The 9,328-nt window shown below is 52.0% G+C and overlaps 1 protein-coding gene across 2 annotated transcripts in view; it reads right to left on the reverse strand.

The window, feature by feature from the left end:
- Nucleotides 1–9,062, reverse strand: part of KCNJ6 (potassium inwardly rectifying channel subfamily J member 6) — a 163,586-nt gene extending 154,524 nt beyond the window's left edge. For both annotated transcript variants that reach the window (XR_008435751.1, XM_053970597.1), the window contains exon 1: nucleotides 8,799–9,062. The gene's annotated coding sequence lies outside the window, so the exon portion shown is untranslated. The remainder of the gene's footprint in view (nucleotides 1–8,798) is intronic.
- Nucleotides 9,063–9,328: the final 266 nt, after the last annotated feature.

Genomic DNA, 9,328 nt, shown 5'->3' on the forward strand with positions numbered 1-9,328 from the left:
AGATAGAATCCAGCAGCTTCCCAAGGATTGCTCACATCCCTGTGGGATACTCGGCTAAGATAAACATGTATCTAGTTTATTGAACATGATTAACTACCTGAAGGGTTGGAATTCCTGTGCAGTAAGTCACACCAGCCCTGGATTTGGAGATGCCTGGAGAGACAGTGGGTTTGGTGGGACATGCCCAGTTTGCTGGACACTGGTGGCACTGATGGGCTGGGATCCAGCTGCCTCCTTCCCCCTGCTCCCCTCTACAAGTGCTGCTGGCTGAAGATTTGGCAATCCCCAGCTCCCATTCAATGAAAAACTAAATGAGATATTTTATTTATTTCTCATCCAACAGCTCTGCTCTCCTGCACTTGTACCAAAGCCAGCAGTACACTGAGGAACACACCAAAACTGGCATAGCTTCCTTTCCTTTCCTTTCCTTTCCTTTCCTTTCCTTTCCTTTCCTTTCCTTTCCTTTCCTTTCCTTTCCTTTCCTTTCCTTTCCTTTCCTTTCCTTTCCTTTCCTTTCCTTTCCTTTCCTTTCCTTTCCTTTCCTTTCCTTTCCTTTCCTTTCCTTCCCTTCCCTTCCCTTCCCTTCCCTTCCCTTCCCTTCCCTTCCCTTCCCTTCCCTTCCCTTCCCTTCCCTTCCCTTCCCTTCCCTTCCCTTCCCTTCCCTTCCCTTCCCTTCCCTTCCCTTCCCTTCCCTTCCCTTCCCTTCCCTTCCCTTCCCTTCCCTTCCCTTCCCTTCCCTTCCCTTCCCTTCCCTTCCCTTCCCTTCCCTTTCCCCTTCCCTTTCCCCTTCCCCTTCCCCTTCCCCTTCCCCTCTCTGCACTGACACTGATCCACAGCCAGCTGCAGTTGATGGCAATCCTGAGATCATTAAACATCCTCTGGTTTTAATTAGTTAAAAATTACTCCTTCCATTTCCTTGCCCACCTGTGTCCTCCCTGCCCCTGCTCTTGGTTCCAGCTCTGAGAGTCCAAGGCCACCTCTGGGACCAGGGGGCACTGAGCCACTTCAGGCTGCAGCTGGAGAGTGTCAGGAGCAATGTGAGATAAAAATAAGCCTGACTTCTACATAAACTTGATGTTTTGATAAGCCAGACAGGAGGAGAGTGATGCAGGACAGCACAAGGAAGTTTAGTGGGCACAGTTCTGTGAGGGAGCTCTGAAGACAGGGATTTGTCTCCCACACCTGTAGATGGCCACGTTGATTTAATTACTAGAGAGGCATCCCATGAAACTTGAGGCACCAAACTGTGGCATCTCTAGAAGCCTCCTGAGGTCTTTTGATGGAATAAAATTACTTTTTTGGAGTTTCCCTTTGGAGTTGCCCAGCTCTTTTCATTGATGCTGTAAGGGCAAACCTCATTGCTCTGCACAGCTCCCTGACAGGAGGGGGAAGTTCTCCCAGGGAACAGGGACAGAACAAGGGGAAATGGCTTCAAGCTGTGCCAGGGCAGGCTCAGCTTGGACAGCAGCAGGAATTTCCCCATGGAAAGGGGGCTGCCCAGGGGGGTTTGGAGTGCCCATCCCTGGAGGTGTCCAAGGAAGGCCTGGATGTGACACTCAGAGCTCTGGGCTGGGTGACAAGGTGCAGACCAGTCACTGCTTGGACATGATGATTTTTGAGGCCTTTTCCAGCCTTAATGATTCCATGATTCCACTCTAAGATTCTCTAAGAAGCCCAGGGAAGCTGCATTCCCAAAGCAGGCAGTGCCTTTTGAAGATCTTCCTGTGGAAACCTGGCCCCATGGGAATCGATGGGGAATTACCTCTGCGTGTCCAGACAGCTATTGAGCTGTAAGGAGCTTCTTAATTACAATCATTTAACATAAATGCTTCTTTTCAGGGATGGGAAATTGATCTGGCAGGCTGATAGAAACTGCAGACTCTGTGTGTCTGCAGGAGATGGTGGGAGAAAAAGCAGTAAGGCAGGAAATACCCTTTTCTCATTCTTCAGATAACTACTCTGAGAAATAATTTGACAATTGCTCATTGTTCTAATGAACCCCTGCTCTTGATTATGATAAATACAAAATTACAGGATAATTTCTCCTTTGCTTTCATTGACAAAGTTGTCTGTATTGACAAGACACAATGAAATTATTTTTTAAAATGAGAAGCAAAAAGCAGAGGATTTCCTGCAATGCTGCAAAGTGCTCTGAGCTGGAGAGGCTGGAGCAGGGATGGTTGTGATAAAGCACTGCAGAACACAGTTGATTAGAGCACTGAATTAACGATGCTCTCGTGCAGGCTCTCATCATGCCACTCGTTCCCTCAGCCTCCTGTTTCACCCTTTCAATCTGCACATCATTGTTTTCTTGTCCAGAAGTGTTTTGGAGGTTTTTTTTTGTGGGTGTTTTTTTGTTTTTTGTTTTTTGTTTTTTTTTTTTGGAGAAATCAGCACAAATGCCAGCACTTTGCTGTCATCAGGAAACAAGCCCCAATGTTCTGCTCCAGAGAGTCCCAAAAAAAAATCCTGGCTTCCTCAGGTCAGCCTCCAACAGTATCTACAGAGGAGAGGAATGTGGGATAATCCAGACCAGCTGTACAAACCTCTGATCCCCAGTGTTTGTCTCTGAAATGCCATCACTGCTGTGGCAGCAGCAATCAGACCTGGGACTGCTCTTCCTGAAGGCACAGCTGAATTTAAAGACCCTGCACAGGTCAAAGGGAAATGAAAGGAAGTCAAGACTGAGGCAGTTTCTGCAGGCCTGTGATGGGTTGTGGAACCCTATCCAAGGGTGTGTGGGAGAACCTCTGCTCACCCAAACTGTCTCTAACCTCCTTTAGCCATGGGGCACATGAGGATCAGGCCTCAAAGCCAGATGGCAAAGTTTACATTTACATTTTACCCAAACTCATAAAATCCCAGTGATGCCTCAGGTTTGAGCTTTTCTATTTTTCAGATTCTGTGCTGCTTTAGTGTGAGGGTCTGAGCTTCACATTAGGGGATGGTGAGCTCTGTTCACAGAGCAGAGAGACAAAACAATTCCTGCTCCAGCTGGGCACCAAGGACAAATGATCCAAAGCTCAGGCCCAGGAGCACAAACAGCGTGGGCTGGAGAGAGAAAAACAAGCAGGATGGGAGTGCCTGGGCTAAAGCTGGAATGGGACAATGAACTGCAAGGTACAAATGGAGCAGAGCTGATCCCAGTGAGAGCCCCCGGGAGCGCTCGTGCATTTTGGGACCATTTTGGTTCCTCTTGGGTGCAGCCCTGGCTGGGCTCTGCTGCTGCCCAAGGTGGATCCATGCAGGAGATCCTTTTCATAAATCCCTGCTTTATTCTTTAGCTCTGTCCAGCCTCTGCTCTAGCTCAGCCTGCACAAGGCATCACCAGAATGATTTGGGTTGGATGGGACCTTAAAATCATCCAGTGCCATGGCAGGGACACCTCCCACTGTCCCAGGCTGCTCCAGGCCCCAGTGTCCAACCTGGCCTTGGACACTTCCAAGTTCCAGGGGCAGGCACAGCTGCTCTGGACACCCTGTTCCTCAGTTTTTGGATGATTCAGAGGCTTCCTGTGGCTGAAAGGTTTTTCTGAGGGCGTGGATGTCCACAGAGGTGTCAGAGTCTGAAGCTGAGCTCCCTCACTATGCACATGGCCAGAAAGGGTGGGGAGGTCACTGGCAGTCAGGATTAATAAGAGGCTCCCTGGTTTAAATATTTGAGCCTTCACTGTCTGCACTGACACACAGAGTTATTAATGCAGATGCTTCAAAAAAAAAAAAAATCCTTAAATCTCTGTGGAATCATAATTTACTCCTGTGGATTGCAAGCTGTGTGTGCAAATGTTAAGGGTTTTCTGACTGCAAGGCAGGCTCTGCCCTTGGATAGACTCTGTTATTTTCCCTCCAGAGTGAGACAAGAAAGTAAATACTTCTTGGAAGTAAATAATTTCCAGCTGAAGATTGGTGGATATTGTGGATATAGACTTCCAGCTACCATTAATGTCTAACCTGAGGTTGCAACTGGAAAATAGCAGCAGAATGGGCTTTTGCCTTCTGGCTATTTTTTAATTCAAAGCTCTCTGGAGTAATACTCCAGAAAAAAAAACTCTGACCAGCCCTTGGCACTTATGTTAAAGCTTCTTGTGCAACCTCTGGCATAAATTTGGGTTTCTGCAGTCAGGGCTGTGGAGAGCCCTTGCACTCATGAAGATTTTCAATGGATGGGTCAGGCTGGATGGGGCTCTAGGGGAAGGTCCAGGGGGGCTGGAACAAGATGATTTTTAAGGTCCTTTCCAATCCAAATCATTCTTTGACCCCATAATTCTTCAATTTTGCTGGGCATTGTGAGACTCTGAGGGTAGAAATTGCCTGTTTTTGAAGAACTTGAAACTCTCCCCGCTTTGGTTTTTTTTTTTTTTTTTTTTGTCCTGTGGCTGAGGACAGGATGTTCTGCTGGCCATATGCAGGAGCTCGTGAATAGACTGCAAAAAATCCACTTTAATGAGCTTTCCAAATGGAAGCAAGGTGTGTTTCCTCAGCTGCCAAATTCCCCTGGCCCTGGCTGATATTCTGCGAGGCAGATCATGGGTGAGGAGTTAAATGAGGAGGAGGAGATGAGTTCAAGGAGGAGTTAAAGGTGCTCTGAGCCTCCTGGTGGACAGGATCCATACCTGCCTTGCTAAGGACAGAAAAATTCCAGTCTCTTCACAAGAATTTTGATCACAGAGGTTTTTCTCCTCCAGAACCTGCATGGACAGGATTGATCCCATGGATGTCCTGCAGAGTGTGGGGTTGGGATGGGCTGGTTTGGGATGCCCTTTTGGCAGAGACTCCACGACACAGTCATGAGGCTCTGTCAGGAGTCCTTGGGCATCATTAAAAATTGCAGTGCTGTGTGGAAAAACTGGATTCAATAACCTCCAATTGTTCAATACTTCTATTCCAGCTATTAATAAAGCATAAAAATTGTATTTTCAACATCAGCAGCATTCCAGAAAAGGATCTGGAGAAAACCTCCAAAAGCCAAGCAACTGAAAGCCAAAAAAATCTTCCAGAAAGTCAAGAGGGAATGAGATTAAAACTTTTCCCTTGGTTTTGGTGTTTGGTAAATCAGGGGTTTGTTCAGAAACATCACATTCTGCACAATCAATATATAAATATTAATACTTAATATATTGAGAATATTGTTTTCTAATATCAAATTGCCTCCCCCAGTAAAAATTGTACATTCACATAAATATAAAACATGAACCTAAACCTTATATCTTTTTAAAAACTGCCAGGGCTTCATTGTCCCATATAAAAAGTAACATCCTGGAGCAAGAAGGTGATGGAAGCACTGAACAGAGGTGCAAAGCTTTAAACAGCAATGAAAATCAAAGAAATTATATGATAGAGATGGGATCTTTACAGTGCATCAAGCACTGCTGCTTAAGACATAAATTAATTTATTTGGGAGAGCATTAATATGAATTATTTTACTACTTGCTTTTATAGAAGGATATAGACAAATCCTGAATAAAACTGTTTTTATATGTAAAAATACCATGAGAAGATCATGACAAACACAGTAATCCTACACCAACAGTGTCCAGAGTTCCTGAGAGGTGAAAGAAAGAACATAAAGTTTATACCTAAACCTATTGTGAAATATTTGAATATATGCCTTGTGATGGGGATTTCATGAAAATGTAAATGAAATTCTATTTCTCTTACATAGTTTGAAGGAGAGATCTTATTTTCCTTCCAAAGTACCACGTTTCAACAAAAATGACTACAAAACAAGGCTCCAAACACATGCTTGTGAAAAACAAGTCTTTTCTGCAGTGAAATTAAGAATCTTGGGAAGCTCAAACGGAATGTGGTGCAAATGCACTGGCAGAAATCCCTCAAAGAATTGAGCCTTTTACTAATTGAGGCTGTGGTTGTGGGGCTTTGGGTTGGTGTTGCTATCATTAATTCTTTCCTTATTTGCTTATGAGGCAAAATCATTTGGTAATGATCTGCCAGCATTGTTGTGACGCTGCAGGAGCCCTGCCTTATGTAAGGAAATCAATAACTTCAAGTATTGCAAATGCTTTGGTAACTGCCCTCAAGAAGAGTTGGCTTCTGTTACTTCTCATTTTCCCACAGGAAAGTAATGAGTTCCCCAGCTTGTAGTTACAGCTCAGGCCTTTATTCCCATATTCCCTGGGAGACAGGCTTGGAAATGGGAGGCACAGCATTCAAATATCCAGGTCTCCATTTCCATAAAGGCTTAACTCATTAGTTCACTCCAGAAGTGGAGTTAGGGCAAAATGTGGATTTACAAGAAAGAGGATTTGTTATTCTCAGCAAGGAGTCTCTGCAGGGAATCACAGGATGATTTGGGTTAAAAGGGACCTTTAGGATCATCAGGGACACCTTCCACTAGAGCCCCACCCAGGAATGCCCACCCTGGGCATCTCAGGAATAAATAAAAACCCCAATTAACTCTCACACTTGACTAGGACTCACATATGTGTTTGTCTCTTCCAGAATTCTTTGAAACAGAGAATTTATAAGCAAGAAGGAAGGCAGACAGAGCAGGAAACCAGTCCTGGTGTGATTTGATAGATTGCTGATAGTTAAAGCACAGCCCAGAGAGGCCAGGGATCTGGATTCCAAACCAATAACTCTCCATGTACCTATAGTTTACTGCCTATCAGCACCGAGGCAAGATCAAATAAATTTCGTTTGCTTAATGAAAAACGAACATCCTGACACAGTGAACAGCCCAAAAGTGACTAATCCATCTCCATCTCCCCCAGTGAATAGTATTAATTATGTTGTTTGCTTTCCTAGACTAATTTTTTCCTAGTCTGAGGTAATGACTGCATATGTAACTGCTAGAATGAGACAGGTATAGGTGAGCTGGGCCAATGATTTACAACCCATCCGAGCAAGAAATGTATCCTGGCTGTTGGTGCATTATCACTAACCCAACACTTCTTTCCCCCTCGCTTTTTCTGTTTATTTAAAATGATCACCGGCTGTCTGGGGAGCAGAGGGCTCTGTCAGGAGGGGTTTTTGCAATGAGCTGACCACGGCTGGCCAGCACAAACTCCACCTGTGCAGTCGTGCCCCTCAGCAGTGGGACGGCTCCCTGAGCTAGGAGTGCAATTCCTTCCAAGTGCTGTTTCTCCACGAGTTTCCTGCAGGCAAAGCAGCCGCGGGCAGGCATTTCTCACGATTTCTGCACGGGTGCTGTGTGTGTGAACGGTCCTGCTGGGGGATGCAGGTACCTGTAACACCTTACAGAGAACCGCTGCAAAACAGCCCTAAAAAAACAACCTCGAGCTGGAGCTGGTGGAAAAGACGTCGTTTTTTAATGTCTTTGCTCCCAGCTCCTGCATTCCTTCGGCTCAGGAAAGTTTAGTGGCCCTGCGTGAGTCTTCCTCAGGCTCCTGGCGCCCAGCAGGGAGTGGATCGGGGCGGGGGGGGGGGGAGATTCTAACAGCAGGGACACGGCTGGGGGCTTCTCCCGATTTCCCAGCGCAGAATTCCCGTTTCAAAACCCCCGAGCCGCGCTGTCCCCGCGCATCCCGCGCTCCCCGGGCCGCTCCGCCGCCGCTGTCCGCGGTGCTGGAGCGGGGCCGGACCGGTCCGGCAGCCAAAGGCAGAGCCCCGGGGCTGTCGGAGGGCTCGAGGAGCAGCGGGGGGAAGGAAGGCATCCTAAGCATCCTAAGCAGCCGTGAGGAGCAAGCCCCGAGGCAGCTTCCCGGAGAAGATGCTCTCCGGTCACGGCGATCCGGGAGTCCCCGGCTCCCCGAAACCGCGGTCCCTTCCCCACCGCGGTGCCCCGGCCCTTCGCCGCCCGCTTTTACCACGAGAGGAAAGTTTTGTCCGTGGTATCTTTCTCCCCACCTTTAGCACCGGACCTGGCCTGGAAGGGACGGCGAGGGCCGGGGGGAGTGGAAGAAGGGGGGAGTTATCCCTTACTTATTTATTTATTTAGCTCTTTCCTCCCTCAGGTCGCCATGGTGATACCGAGCTCGCTCTCCCTCCGAACAAGAGGAGACGGGCACCCCTCCGTGAACACCCCCGTCCCCTCCGCCACCCGTGTCCCCCGGGGGAGGCTGTCCCCTCCTTGTCCGCCCAGCCCCCTCATCCCGGCTCGGGCTCCTCTCCGCCGGGCCCCGGCTGCCTCCAGGGCTACCCCGGCTCCCCTCAGCCTCGCCCCGGCTGCCCGCAGCCAGCCCAGCTCCGCGCAGCGCATCCTCCCCGCGCTGCCCTCCCGGCGGAGAAGTGAGACGGGCGCAGCCAAAACAGCACGGTCCCCCCGCTCCTCGCCTCCTCCCCGCTCTGAAGTTCTTCCCGGCTCGGGCACCGCCGCTGGAGCGCCGCTGGGGAGGGGGCGGCCGGGCGGGACGCGGTGCCCGGTGGCCCCGGCCCGCGGTGCCCGGTGCCGAGCCCCGGAGCCGGGGGAGGCCGGCGCATCCCCGGCCCCGTCGCGGCGGCGGCAGCGCTTTTGCCCGAGGGCGTGGGGATGGGGATCGAAGGCGGGAGGCTCCCGCGACGGCAGCTGGAAGCGGGGACCTCGGGGCCGCCCCGCCGTGCCCCCCGCGGCCGCGGTTTCGCCGCTGCCGCTTCGCCCCTCGCCCAGGGGAAGCGGCCGCGGCTGCTCGCCCCCGGGTTACATAAGTAACGCGCCCCGCATCCCTCGGCGCGGCCGCCGCGGCTGCTCGGGGGGCTCGAGGAAGGGCGTTTTTGGGGGGCAGGGGAGGGGGGAGACGGAGAAACGCGGCGGCAACGAGCCGTGAGGGCACAGGCAGCAAACCCGCGAGCCCCGATCCATCGCCTGCGCAGCGTCCCCTCGGGTAGGGCAGCCCCGCTTACCTGGCGGCTGCTGTCACTCCATGCCGGCTCCCCGCGGGACGGGACGGGGCAGGGCGGCTCTGCCCGGCGCTGCGCCGGCTGCGGGGCTCCGGCTCCGGCTCCGTGCGCGCGTCTGAGCGCCGCTCGCTGTCACACGGCCCCGAGGATGCTGTCGGGCGTCTCCATTCCCCACGCCCGCTCGCCCACCTCCCGCCAGCCGCGCACCCCCGGGGGGCAGCGGCACCCGCCGGCCGCGGGGCTCCGCCGGAGCGGGGGGCGAGCGGGCGGCCGCTGTGCGCGGCTGTGCGCGGCCGCTGCGCGGGTCCGGGCGAGGCGGGCGGGGGAGGCGCGGCCCCGCGGAGCGGCCGCGGGCGGACGCGCGGGGGCTGCGCCGGGGGCTGCGCTGGCCCGGCGGGCGCGGAGCGGAGCGCGGAGCGCAGCGCGGGCGGCGGCAGCGCCCTCTGCGGGCGGCGCGGCGCGGCGGGGGCGGCGCGCTCCTTCCGCGGGGGCGGCCCCGCTCCGCCTGCGCCGCCCCCGCTGGAAGGGAGCGC

The sequence above is a fragment of the Vidua macroura genome, chromosome 2 (genome assembly GCF_024509145.1).
Source record: "Vidua macroura isolate BioBank_ID:100142 chromosome 2, ASM2450914v1, whole genome shotgun sequence".
Taxonomy (NCBI): domain Eukaryota; kingdom Metazoa; phylum Chordata; class Aves; order Passeriformes; family Viduidae; genus Vidua; species Vidua macroura.